A 12699-nucleotide genomic window follows, 5' to 3' on the forward strand; every position below is an offset into this window, starting at 1 on the left:
ACGCAAAAATGTTAAAATGTTTACAACACCATCATATCAAATGTTATAGGGCAACTGGCAATGCAAAAATCTACCAAACCCTATCACTGTTTTTGTAAAAGGTCATTACAACAGACCTTTAGAATTTGATTCCCACTTTGTGTTTTAAGCATATTTTAGGCATTGCGTTGCCAAGCCCAAACAATTATGCCGAAAAATTGTGAGGAAACACTAATTCAATATATACATTGCTTTCAGTGACGGAGGAATACACAGGCTGAAAACTGAGCTAAGTTGGCCATATTTCTCTTAGCTATGTAGCTTGTAAGCTAACAACCTATCTACTCTGTCTTGTGGTCAAACCAAATGTTCCCATCTTTTCAGTTGGCAGCGAGCAATGTTCACCGGATAGCTTTTCAATCCTTGTATTTGTCAATAATGAAAATGGCTACGATAATCGGGAACATCTGTAAATAAACAAAGAAAGAAATTACCTAAAAGGTAAGTGAAACGTGGTCACATTTCCTGTGTTTTGTTGTGTAGTGCTTGTAAGTAAATGCATTGAAAGAGAGATGACACAAAAAGGGTACTATTAAGTCCTGAATATGCTTATGACAACATAGTTAGTATGATTAATATTGATATATTGTGTAAATTGCCAATGAATGTATGTAGCTCAGTGTCTATGAGAAATTCCTCTTGCATCAGTGCAAGCCTGCTGCACTGGCTTATTTTGTTGCTTTTTCTTGTGACCAACACTTGGCCAATCAATGGTGCAGGGCATTTCTTACAATTGGTGTTCCAAAATAAAGTATGTTTACAGTGAAAGAATGTTATTTTTTTCTGTTGCTTTACATTTCTCCAAAAGTTTGTATTTAGAACAGAGTAGCACTGCAGTCATATGGACACACGGTCCTGTGACATCACTCTAGCTTTAGCTTTACCCTGCTTGCCATGAGAGAGAGCTGCAGAGAGTGACAGACAGTCCCACACTGAGTCATAGTGTTTCAGGCACTTCGACACAACCCCAAAAGTTGCCATTCTTCCCTCAGGTTTCTGAAATGTTTTGAGTAATGACAGCACATTGGAGTTGAGTGGAAAACCAGCCTAGTGTTTCACCAGTAATGTTCAGGTGTCTTCAAGTCTTTTCATATGTCTATAATGTTGGTGAGGTGGAAGCTGGTCTTAATGATAGTGCTGTAGTAAAAGTGTTTCTGATAGCTTACATAACCATCACAAAAAAAGAAAAATAACTATATGTTCTAGTTTAAGGGATATATTCATTTTTCTGAAATGTCTGTCTTGTCCATAATCAGGATGAAGATAAATGTTGTCCATATTGGACAAAAATGGCATATAATATTATTGACTTCCTGCTGTTGGGTGTTCAAAATGTGAATTTATTTTGGTGAAGAATCTAAATGTTTGAAAGTCCAAAACGGATTTGTTAGAATGAACCAAACAGCTGCGAGATGAGACTGGAGAAATATAAGCCATGAGAAAGAAGAACCAACTTGTACTCTTAAAAAGAGGAATGTGGACACCTTGGACATTTATCAGTATATCTGCTGATAGGATCATTGCTGATGCTGTGCCAGTTGTCACATTTCTATTTTCTAGGTGTATTTTGTTCTATTATCCTTGTTTCTATGTTCAGTTTAGCTCTGTCATTGTAATTGGTTTCTCCTGTGCCTTGTTTTCCTCCTCATTATGTCCCCATTTCAGTTCCTCCTGCCCTGGTGTGTTTTGTCAGTCATTGTTGCATGTTACGGTTGTCATGTCCTGGCCAGCATTTGAAAATAAAGACCTGTTTGTTCCACCACCTCTGTGCCTGTGTCCTACAAAATCCTCAGATTGTGACTGAAGGACAACCGTGACTACCCACAAATTCACAGATTAAATTTTCGTAATACACATGTTGTGTTAGACTTACCTGTGTGAGGGCTAGGTTCGCATGCATGGTTTTGGTTTTGTTACGTTGTTTCTGTGTATTAGTGTACTTGATTTCCTGTATTAGTCCCTATTAGTTTCACCTGTGTTTCTCTTCACCCCCCCCCCCCTCTGTTCCTATTTAGTTCAGTCCTTTTTGTAGCATCCTTGTGAGGTATTGTGTTCCGCCACCCTACTGAGCCCTTCGTTGCATTCCATTCAAGTATTGTTTCTATGTGTACCAGACCTTTGCCAGCCAGTTGTATTTAGACCTTGATTCTCGCTCTCGTCCTTCTGTGTCTCTGCCTGATTCAGACTGACCTGGGTGCCAACACTTGCCAGCCCTGTTTTGCCTGTTTTCAGATTGTGATTAAACATAGCCCTCTGTGCTTGGATCCTCTTCCCTGTCCATGTGTTTATGACAATCTGCAGTTCTTTTTTTAATCAACTTATAATCAATCTCCACACTATACCCACTATGACATTTTAGAAATGTGTGCCATTTTATTGAAAATAAATGAGGAATCTGCTGTTATACATAATTCAGTTCCATTATTCAGTACATCGTAGAAATCCTGATCCAGAGTGAAGAAAACCTCAAACTGAGGTGAAGATTCATCACACAACAACAATGACTCAAAGCACACAGTCAAGACAACGTTGGAGTGGCTTTGGTCTATGTATTTTAAGTCTATGTATTTCCTCGAGTGGCCCAGCCAATGGTCAGTCAAGAAGCCTTTTGAACATCTGTGGGGAGACCAAAAGTTTGCTGTTAACTGATGCTCTGCACCCAATCTGATTGAGTGATTCTACATTGAAGAATTGAAGAAACTGTCCAAACCTAAGTGTGCACATTTTGTGTGCACACCAACTTGAAGCTGTGATCACAGCCAGTGGTGCAGGTACTGTATATACTGTAAAACAAAAACATACCTTCCACTCAGATATCTTGCAAGTCAATTGCTTTTTTCCTCCTGATTACAACATAAAACACACAACGCATGAGTATGCTGTGTAATGTTTGTGAAACAATTCATGTATTCCCAGTAAGAAGTAATGTGGTGTGTTGCTCATTTTATTTTGTGACTGAAGCTTTTAACCAAAATATCACATATAACTAAAATAATAATGACTGCCATTTAAAGAGTTACAGTGGTAACAGTCTTCACGTGCATTTTAAACCCTGTCCAACATGAAAAAAACACTAAGCATTTGAACAAAATGTCAATAACACTACATCTAACTTACAGAGATAATTAGTCTCTTGTGCTGGCCTTTTAAAAATTCTGTTGCTCCTTTATTCGGGTAGCCTACATCAGCCTGTCTACCACTGCTGTTCAAATAAAATAAGAGATTGTTTTGTCTAGCTATTAAACTAAAAGACAGAAATACTTTAAAAACAGCTATGGCAAATCCTTTGTGTACTATAATTGTTTTGCACAGAGTCCTGTCAGTGTGACCACCCAACGGAATAGGGCTCAACAGCCACTATGACCAGTGCAATTTCTTTTAGGTAGGGCATTATGCTTCCATAATATCTCATTAGCATGTTGAAAATGACAATGTATCTCATTATACCTTGGCTCACAGCTGATGCTGTCAGGAAATGTTGTCCCTGCTTTGAATTATTATTTGAAAAATATATTTTACTAGCTAACTTTAGTAATCTCCTGCTTTCTATATGTCATGGATAAGAGGACAAGCAGAAAACAGTTAATGTTCAGGCCTGGGTCATGATTATCATAATAATAATTAAAAAAATTAAAAAGCCCTGTCATTGGTTGAATAAGTGTGCACATGCCACCACTATTTTTGCTTGGACTACACCAGTAAATTGTTTTGGATAGGTCCCTATTAAGCTAGCACTCGTGGATTTTGCAATTTAGGGTAAGCTCAGTCATATTTAGGATACACTCAGTGGCACATGCACCTTGTACATTCAATTTGCCTCTTTGCACATTTACAATTGCCATTGTGCTTGAATTTTTTAACAGTTGTTATACACACGTGTACTTTGGGAACCTTAGTACTGCTATTTCAGCATCCCGGTTGCTCATGCTACCCTACTACATTACTCCTTTATTTGCCTCGTTTGCACATCTACAATGCCATTTAGATACTGCCATTTGTACCCAAACAACTATTATCCCACTTGAAACATACACAATACCTAATACTTGTAAACTTTCTGACGTCCTCTATTTGCCTTAATTACACATTTAGTATTGCCATTTGAACTGCATTTGCCCATTGCACATCTGAACATTATTCTTGCAATTCACATATACTGTACACTTATACATTTTTTGCCCTCTATTTGCACTTCTGGTTAGATGCATTTTGTTTTACTATACTTGTACTTTTCAATAAAGTTGAATCTAATCAAATCAAAAAATATTATAAGGATTTTCTTTGTTCTCAACCCTCTTGTTCAGTCCACAGATTTTCTACAGGTTGAGGTCCAGGCTCTGACTGGGTCAGTCTGGGACCTTTATCTTTTTTGCAAGCAATTCTTTCGTTGATTTGGCTGTGCTTCAGATTGTAGTCATGTTAAAAGGTGAAACTCTTCTTTAACCTAAGCTTTCTGGCAGAAGGGTTTGTGTCAAAACAAATATTTTAAGAGATATTCATTCTCCCCTCTATCCTGGCCAGATCACCTGTCCCTGTGAAAGAGCCCCATAGCATAATGCTGCTGCCACCGTGTTTGGCAGTAGTCCATGTGTGCTTAGGGTGATGGGCCTTTTTGGCTTTTACAAGAAACCTTCATTTAAGTCATACCGGAACATTTAATGTAGGCCTAATCCCAATCACCGGAATTGATGTAAGGTGGAGGCAAAATACTTTTGTACATGATTTGATTAAATCTGAACAGTTAACACACTCTTTATAAGGGGTGTGCACACGTATGCAGGGCAATAGAGGCATTTATTTAATTGCTATTCCAATAAATTATCAATTAGCTTTTCACTTAAACATTGTATTGTTGGTTAAGATATCTTATTAAAGGTGAAAACAGGTCTGAGGTATTTGTCTTGATATCTTTGCAAAATCAATAGCTTCATTTTCACTAATGCTTTTTAGATGTTTTATATCCACTGTAGACTTCCCATTTCTTACATAGGAAGCAAAGATATTAAAATATTAAGTAATTAAAGTTACTACAATTTTTTTTTTTTAAATAAACCGACTTTAAAATGCAAAAAACACAATACAAAAATTATAATAGATCGTTATAATAATGTAATTACTTTCAAATAACTTGAAAATAAATACAAATAAGATCAGATATGATATGCGCTTATATATGTCCTTTTTGAATTCTTTGTGTCATATGAGGACACCAATATTAGATTCCCTGCTGCCCTGATCTCACACACTGCAGGAAGAGAGAGTGGGAGAGAGATGATATCAGAGTCAAGTTACAGTTCCGAGACATCCAATGAGCTCAATCGGAGTGTTCTCATCTGGTGGACACCAACAAGATAAATACTAACATAATAAAGTGATGGCAGCTGAGTTCCAGCTTCCAGGATGATTCCATTGTGTATATATACTCACACAGTGATGCATACCACAACTACTTTCAGACTAAAATAATGGAAGTTTGTTAAATATAATCTATTTAGCTAATAATCAAAGCACATAATACACTGTATTTACACACATCTAACTAATTCTTTGAGAAGGCTTTGCTGTGCTTTGATTGAGGATTTGGCCTTATGAAAATTTTTGGTAGCTACAGTGCTAAAGCACAATAATAGCCTTTGGACAAATAACTGTCTTGTGTACTGTAGGTCTGAAAGACTTGTTGCCTTCTGGTCCCAAAGTGGTCGTGATGGGCACAACTGGGCAAGCGCTGTCGTGCAGACTTAATCAGAGGAAGGTGTCAGCATAAACATGTCACAACATATATTCAGTTTGTTCTTAGATGCATAGGTCCGCATTGTAGACCGTTTCAAACATAGCCAACAGATAATACCCATCTCTCCTCCCAGGACTTCCCCAGTGTAAACATAAGCACCTGATATATCACAGTTCAGGCCTGGTCTTTAATTATCTTCCATTCGATTCCTAGTCTCACTGCCTTCTCCAAGACTATCTGAACAGAGTGAATATATTCAAGAGGAAGGTAGACCCAGGTTGGCTGTCAAGTGCCAATCTCTCTCTTCATACTTTGTATTTCACACATGCAACACTTACTGCGGTTTGACATGGCCAGCAACAAAAGCAATTTGGATAGGCTCGCAGTAGATGAAACAGCTTTAAAGAAATTGACCTATCGCTTCCACAAATAAATTCCTTCACCCAACTGAATAAACAGTAAAGTCAGGTTGACTATGATTGGCTTTTAATAAATTCCAGTTCTGTCAAAAATACTGCAGGTTTCATCTCTGTTTTGTCAGTTAAACTGTTGATGTATACAGTAAGATAGCCTAAGGGAAAGACCGGAAATTGAACAAACTGTTTCTCAGCACACCATGTCCATGCAGGTCGGCAGTGGAGCCACCTACTCTCTCTCTCTCATCACCCACTCTAACAGTAGAGAAACATGATCTACACGCTAAGAAATAAAGGAGCATCAAAAATATGTTGGGTTGTCACTGTGGGAGAACCTTTTCAGTTTAAAAGGGTTATTTGAGGTACCCCTGTGTAGGTTCACATAGGAATTTCTTTGCAAAGGGGAAAGGTTACATTTTTTACATTTTTACAGCCTTGTCGAAAAACAGACTCCCTTAAAGGAAGCTGGCCAAAGACCATGTTGAAAGAATAAAAAAAGTAATAGCTGTGCAGACCCTGTCCCTCAAAACCAATCAAATGCCTAGTTTGGGCAATACTTCAATACTAGGTTAATGTAGAAGGTACAACAATGCACGAGGACATGTTTTTTGAAAAAAAATGCTAATAATGTTAATTAATGAAAACATAAGGAACATAACACATTTAATACAAATTGTACTGTTCAGAGCCAGAAGTTGTGAATTGTCTGCACTGATACAATAAAATGCTTTGAATCCCCAAAACGTATATGGTTACTGATCTGCCACCAAATGGTAACTGACATGCAATCGAATGTGACAGTTGCTTCATGTGGCCCAAAAGGCACCTAAGGTACCGCATGGCTCCAGAGGGTGTCAAGATGGAGGAGCTGAAGTTGGAGGTGCTGAGGTCATGGCCAGTCCCAAAGACCATTAAGAAACTGCAAGCCATCGTTGGAATTGCCAACTTCTAACGCCAGTTTATCAGGGGATTCAGCACCCTCGCCGCGCCACTCACATCGCTCCTGAAAGGCTAACCTCAGCCCCTCCACAGGACCCCAGAGGCGGAGAAGGCCTTCCTCGACCAGAAGGGCAGAATCACCACCTCTGCCCTGCTGTGCCATGCAGACCCGCTCAATGCCCTTCACGGTTGAGGTGGACGCGTCCGAGGTCGGGGGTGGTCCTCTCCAGGCAGGATGGGACTCCTCCCAGACGATTGGGCAGACACTACACCTGGTCACACACTATTCCAGCGATTGGACACCCAGGTATCACCAGGACCCTGGTTCCGGAAGTCTGACGAGGTCTGGTCTGCCGCCCATGTCCACCTGCAGAAGGCAGAGATCTGTCCTGGGGACTAGGCATGGCCCTGTCATAAGCTGGGTCCTCAGGATGTGGGGTCGTTCAGGGTCCACTGGAAGGTAAACAACGTCACCTATGAACTCCAACTGACTCCACCATATGCTAACATCTCTCCCTTGTTCCATGTCTCTCCTCAGGCCAGTGGTTCCTGGTCCGCTGGAGAGATCCGATCCTGCAGTGGTGCCTCCAGCTGGAGGTCCGGTGTACAAGGTTGGGGGCGATTCTGGACTCTCGGCGGTGCCGGGTCCAGTAACTGGTGGTCTGGGCGGGGTGCGGTCAAGAGGAATGGAGCTGTGTCCGGACAGTGGACATCTGCGACCCCTACCTGTCAGCCGAGTTCTGTGCCCACCCCCCGGACCGGCTGGCTTCCCGCCCTCGGGGCTGCAGGTGTTGTTGGCAGTAAGAGGTTTTAAACTATTGCTCCGCATGCAGGCATCCATCTGCTACTACCACCAAATAAGTTTAGATGACGGATATGCAACACTCATGTTACGGTTAACTTTTGGGACAACTTCAATCTAGGTCTACTAATAGATATGGCTCTCCAGGTTTTACAATGAACTCTAATGTTATTATACATGCGCTACTGGCTAGGCATGTTTATGAAAAACATAAATGTCACTGTTTCTATATCGCTGGTATAGGAATTATACAGTATTTATTCGCAAAAACATTTGGATATTACATTATAAAACCTCTTATAAGGGCGATGGACACCAGTGTGGCCCCAACCATACTGTGGTCAGGTGATTCTGCTTGTGTCTGTGTCAGTGCTTGACTTCTGAATCACAACATCCTCATCCGAATTTACTTTCTTTTTTCGAACACTCATATAAATACTACAATTTGGTTTTACATTTACAAATGATGTTCATCATACAGTTACATTGAGTTTACAATCAAGCACTCTCTGAAACACCATATCTCACCACAAATTGAGATATGGTTTCAGTATGGTGAACCATGGTGTGTCTTTATCTTCATATTTAGATTCTAACAGTGTATTTCAAACAACAGGTATTCTGATTATGGGTGGGGTACAGATGTCAAAACGTAATCTGTACACTAATGGTAAAGCTACCACTTAATGGATAATCAAGTTAATGCTCCATGCGTAATGCCGGAACAGTTCACCCATAATGATTGAAGTTTCTATCTTACTAGTCATCCCTGTGGGCCTTTGAGTTTGGATAGCTGGAAGACACATGACCAGGATCAGCAGATGTCTGTGGATGAATGACATCTACACGGTTCCTAGGGGTGTGTACTGTCAAGCTCTCATCAGAGCAACAGTGCATTTTACGTGTTGACTTGAGTCATTGGAGAGAGATTACTAAGCACATTAAAGTAGGTATTTTATCGAAGTACCTAAGTTGGAATTTTGTCAAAAGTTGGAGATTTATCATATCTTCATGTCCCATATTTTCATCAAAGTACCACCGTTGGAGGTGTTTTCAGACCTTCAAGTCACACACTCCCATACTCTTTCCTCCCAAGTCAGCTGAATGTCCTCAATGAATGGCAACTAGAAGGTAGACAGAATATCTAATGGACCATATTGTTACACACTACCGATTAAGTGTTTAATAAACGCAACTGGAGAATTGTTTTCCTTTTGTTCTCTCAGAAATTAAGATAAAGATAAACAGTTATTTCATTTTCAAATATGTTCTATTCTTTCGACATGCAATAAATTAAATGGATAGCAGGAAAACCTTACGCAGTTTAAATATATATTGAAATAAACACGTGAATTGGGGATTTCTCTGAATGTGTACATTATTTTGATTCCTTTCATTCTGACAATTCCTATGCATATTTACTGACAATACTGTAATCATAAATGCCAGTGTATAAAGCTTATAGGTATGGCGGCCAAAGGATTAACTACATTTTGATTGTATGATTTTCTTACGGAGAAAAACAACATTAGAAGAAAGCAAGAAAGGAAGGAAGATAGAAGACAGAGAGAGTGAGATGGTGTGCCCGTTTGCTGGCAGCTGCTTCGAGGCACAGTTGGCTCATGTCACAGTGGCTGAGACTCAACCAAGAGAGAGACAGACTAAGACAGAAAGAGTGAGAGGGAAACAGAGATGGAAAGAAAGATGAAGAGACAAGGAAGTATGAGTTGGACAGAGGTATTTATAGAGAGAGCAGGATGGAGATAAAGAACAGTCAAATGAATCACAAAAGAATAAGACAAAAATGACAGTCAGAGGAGATGATTCAGACAGCGAGAAAGTCAGATGGAGAGAATAACTCTGAATCAGACATGGCTGGCCCTGGCCCTTTTTCATGTGAGCTTCTCTCAGCTGTCTGTCAGACTCCTGTCCCATCATATTGTATTTTTGTAATTTTGTTATTTACATATGAAAATGATATTGCAGACACTCTTAACCCAATAGAGATGGTTTGGAATGAGTTGGACCCAAGTGAGTAGGAGTGAATTTCACATTTGGGGGACACATTTAAAATGTTTGCAAAATGTTCTTATTACTGTTGGGGGACCATCTTATCTGCTTCTAACTTCTAACACACACACACACACACACACACACAATTATGTCAGAACACCTTTGAGTTGGTTGGAAAAGCATTCCAGGTGACTATTTTATGAAGCTTTTTTGGTTACTACATGATTCCATATGTGTTATTTCATGGTTTTGATGTCTTTACTATTATTGTACAATGTGTAAAATAGTGAACACAAAGAAAACCCTTGAATAAGTTGGCGTGTCCACACTTTTTACTCATACTCTTTATTAACACAACATTCCACAATTTTCTAGATTCAGCTCTATTATACTCAATATGATTTGATATTATTTGAAGGTAATTTGAACATAACATAAAATAAAACATGCTTACTGATATCCATTCACTTTATTGCTAACAGTTGCTAAAGTTTGCTGATATCTGTAATGAAACCTGTATCATATTAAACAAAAGAAACATTGAACTTCAAGGAAGTTATTGTTAAAATACTGCAGCAACTTAATAATGTCACTCCTTTCATTTAAATATTGCTGTCTCAGCTAGGAGAAAAGTTATTTCTTCAGATCAGATTTGTCTAATCTAAGAATGACAAATAATACAAAGTTTGCCTGGAGTCAAAGACATAATGTGTGACCTGAAAATGAGACTACGATGGTCTTACTGAAATTACTGTATATAATCTCTCTTTCTGTCAGAGGGTTGAGAATTGGTTGTCGTATTCTCAAGAGCGTTATTGTATGCACGCATCAATGTTTCTTTCACTCTCTTCAGAACTGCAAATTGCTGTTGGCTAGGCTCCCCGCTCCCTGTGCAATCAATTCCCTTCCAAACCCCTTGCACAATGCCATAGTCACTTTACATACGCTTGCCGTATGCTACAAGACCATGGTGCTAGAATCCAGAGTGGCATGGGGAGGTGCCCCACCCTACCTTTAAGCACTTTGTTTTGCCACATTTTGCTGATCTCCAACCATCTGAAGATGAACGCAGTGACTTTAGGTCGCTCTGGATAAGAGTGTCCGTAAAAATTACTAAGATGTAAATATGTAAATATAAGTTACTCAGCCCTGCTTGGCTATCCTCACTGTGTGCTGAATCATGTAAGTTGAAAGCTACACCCTGATCTGGCCAGTCACAGAGAAATCTCCAGTGGACACTAATAATAATGTGAGCCCCCCCCCCCCCCCCCCCCCCCCAAGCTATGGCCCACTCTGCCCTACCACAGGCTTGCCCTTGGAGCTACTGATACAGTAATTGGGGTTGGAAAGGGGACCGGTGGAGCTCACCAGTGGACCTGTCCTGTATGTGTGCAGAGGTGTATAGTGTCTAGATATACATAGTGTGTGTTTGTATGTGTGCATGAGACGGACAGAGACAGAGATAGACACAGTGCTCCATGGGTTATTCACCCTGCAGTGCAGCTCAAAATTGCTTGGGGTTTACGTGGCTGCAGCTTGAAAGTCTCTGGCAGTCCCCCAGATCTAATTACTGGCCAGCAGTACTGCTCTCTCCTTTTCTACAACAATGCTCACCAGAATACAGAGAAGAGCTCAAGCTCCATGTACACGAGAAAATTGAATCTGGTTGATAAGAAAGCACAACCACTTACAACATGCTAGACAACAATACAATGTATTTCGATGACCAAGATAAAAACAGGGTTTGGTGACCAATTATAACACTGGTGGCACTTCATAATAACAGTATGTAACACAATTTATGTTTCTGGGTTGTAAGAGTTATTTCGTAATTGCTTATGCCTAAAAAGTATCAGAAATTGCTATTATTCTCCACATATTTTGCTTTTGTGACCAGGAAAGTTTTTTTTTTTAAATGAGAAAATTGACAAATTTGTGTATCCAAAGTCCGAATCCATAGGAACATGTATTTATACTAAAATATTACAAATCTGACTACAACAGATTTAGAAGTGCATACTTTTTAAAGATTTACGACTATACTGTAAATCAATTTCACAAATCAGCCCCCAAATGTAGTTTCCCATCATGTTGTTGTTATACTGACCTTGGACTTTGGCGTTCAAAGCCCAGAATATCCTGGTGTAAGCGCTCACCTTGCTCCTCCAAGTACATTCCCATGTTCTTCTTGACTTTGAGGGACACCCAACAGCCCATTGTGCCGTAGACCTTCAGCAGAGTCTCAACCAGCTCCACATTGTTTTCGGCCTTGTGGTTGCCCAGGAAGCCCCAAACCACTGCGACAAAGCTGTTCCAAGCCGCTTTCTCCTTATGGAGCATCTTGGGGAATTAATTGCACTCCAGGATCTTCTTAATCTGCGGTCCAGCGAAGACAACGGCTTTGACCTTTGCCTCAGACAACTTAGAGAAGAAGTCTTGAAGGTAATTGAAGGCTGCCAATTCCTTATCTAGAGCTCTGACAAATTGTTTCATAAGGCACAATTTGATGTGCAGTGGTGGCATCAGCACCTTCCGGGGATCCACCAGAGGCTCCCACTTGATGTTGTTCTTTCCCACAGAGAACTGTAGCCAGTCCTGCCTGTGGTAGTGCGCCTGGTGTCCCTGCAGTCCCAAAGGCAAAGACATCTAGGAAACCTGGTTACACTGCCTTGAAGACCCATCAGGAATGCCACCATTTTGAAGTCTCCTATGACCTCTCAGCATCAAGTAAGGTCTTGACGCTCTTGTAATCCTGTATT

The sequence above is a fragment of the Esox lucius genome, chromosome 1 (assembly GCF_011004845.1).
Source record: "Esox lucius isolate fEsoLuc1 chromosome 1, fEsoLuc1.pri, whole genome shotgun sequence".
NCBI lineage: Eukaryota > Metazoa > Chordata > Actinopteri > Esociformes > Esocidae > Esox > Esox lucius.